Source organism: Propithecus coquereli, unplaced genomic scaffold (assembly GCF_000956105.1).
Source record: "Propithecus coquereli isolate 6110/MARCELLA unplaced genomic scaffold, Pcoq_1.0 Scaffold189, whole genome shotgun sequence".
Lineage (NCBI taxonomy): Eukaryota > Metazoa > Chordata > Mammalia > Primates > Indriidae > Propithecus > Propithecus coquereli.
The window spans coordinates 48,264-50,282 of record NW_012143745.1 but is presented as its reverse complement, the minus strand read 5'-3'; the positions used below and the strand labels follow the sequence as shown (position 1 = coordinate 50,282).

The 2,019-nt window shown below is 45.8% G+C and overlaps 1 protein-coding gene across 1 annotated transcript in view; it reads right to left on the bottom strand.

The window, feature by feature from the left end:
• Positions 1 to 2,019, bottom strand: part of GTF3C6 (general transcription factor IIIC, polypeptide 6, alpha 35kDa) — a 24,544-nt gene that overhangs the window by 17,577 nt on the left and 4,948 nt on the right. The gene's annotated exons all lie outside the window — the stretch shown is intronic.

The following is a 2,019-nucleotide window of genomic DNA, read 5'->3' as shown; positions in this document are numbered from 1 at the left end:
TTGTTTGAGCTCAGGAGTTCGAGACCAGCCTGAGCAAGAGCGAGACTCCGTCTCTACTAAAAATAGAAAGAAATTAATCGGATAACTAAAACTATATAGAAAAAATTAGCCAGGCATGGTGGCGCATCCTGTAGTCCCAGCTATTTGGGAGGCTGAGGCAGGAGGATTGCTTGAGTCCAGGAGTTTGAGGTTGCTGTGAGCTAGGCTGACGTCACGGCACTCATTCTAGCCTGGGCAAAAGAGTGAGACTCTGTCTCAAAAAAAAAAAAAGAAACGAGAGAGGCATTCTTCCTGGAGGAGCTGGCTGAAGATCCTTAGAGAAGGTTGATTTGCCACATTCAGGGCATGGCTGTGTCGTCCTATGACCTGAGATGCTGGTCCTCCTGCCTGGGCCCCTATTGCCAGTCCTGTACCGCCCCACCCAATAGTTCCTATCCCTTCTCTGTTCCCTTTGTAGCTTCTCTTCCTCTGCCTGTCTTATAATATTGGTGTTTCCCAAAAAGAGTTTTATCCAGACTTCTCTCTGGCTGACCACACCTTTTCTTTTCCTCTTCCAAAAAAAAAAAAAGGAAAAAAAAGGAACACTATCCGGACTGTGAGTCCCCTGCAGATACCCAACACTGCCAATTTCCCCACACTCCCTTGCTTTCCTTTAGTATTACTATGTCCTCACCTCCACAAGAGGCAAGTGGAGGAAGCTGGGCCACTCTTTTAGGTTTTTGTACACCTGGGAAGCTTCCTGGGGCTAACACTAAGGAAACAAGTGCTTATGTATAAAAAAAACCAAACCTTCCCCGCCATCGAGATAGCCAGAACCCAACACAGCCCCGCTACCTCTCGCCTCAGATGGCCTTTGGCTGGAGGCCGCACAAGCGCAGTGGGCTTGGCAAGAAGCAAAGGCTGGTGGCTATTCCTTTCTTAACATATAATTAATCTATTAAGCCATGAACACTAATCACTAGAGTCTGATTTACTAGAGTTTTAAGTATGTCATTAAGCAATGAATTTTTAAAATATTATGTGGTTATTTGTTCAGCTCCACAAACATACGGCTACTATAGATGCAAGAAGCACTCATCTAAAAGTCTCTAGTCTGTGGTGATCAGCAACTGCAGAAGACTAAATGGGTGCTAATTAAGAACTAGACTCAGGGCCAGCCACAGTGGCTCAAGCCTATAATCCAAGTACTTTGGGAGGCCGAAGCAGGAGGATTGCTTGAGGTTAGGAGTTCAAGACCAGCCTGAGCAACACAAAGAGACCCTATCTCTACAAAAAATAGAAAAATTAGCCAGACATCATGGCACATGCCTATAGTGCCAGCTACTCAGGAGGCTGAGGCAGGAGCATCACTTGAGCTCAGGAGTGTGAGGTTGTAGTGAGTTATGATGACACGACTGCACTCTAGCCCAGGTGACAGAGACCCTGTCTCACCAAAAAAAAAAAAAAAACTAGACTCAGGACTAAGGAAGGGTTCTTCCAGCTATGAGCTATGAGCCTCCTGGAGAAGAAGGATGCAGCAGCTGACAAAAGATTGCATGGGATCTCCTGGGGTTACACCTTGGGAATTCAGAACTGCTATCATCATATCTAGTGGTCCCCAACCTTTTTGGCACCATGGACCATTTTCATGGAAGACAATTTTTCCATGCACCGGGCGTTGGGGGCAGGATGTCATGGGGTGGGTGTGGCATGGTACAGAGCTCAGGCAGTCATGTGAGGCCTGTTTCCTTGCTGGCCATGGACAGACAGCCTGGGGGTTGGGGACTGCAGATCACATCCATTCCACTTACAGGGAAGTTTTTATTAAAGAGAGAGCTAGAGAGAGAAAGAGAAAGAGAGAGAGGCACTGCTGAATTTGCTTGAGTGTGGATATCACACCAAGTTTCTTAGCAGACTCCCCACAGTTGTTTTCAATGCAAAGCAGATAGAGATTTCTTATATGTTCCCAGTGTCCTTGGCTATATTATAGTTCAACTGAATTTTTTTTTTTTTTTTTTTGAGACAGAGTCTCACTCTGTT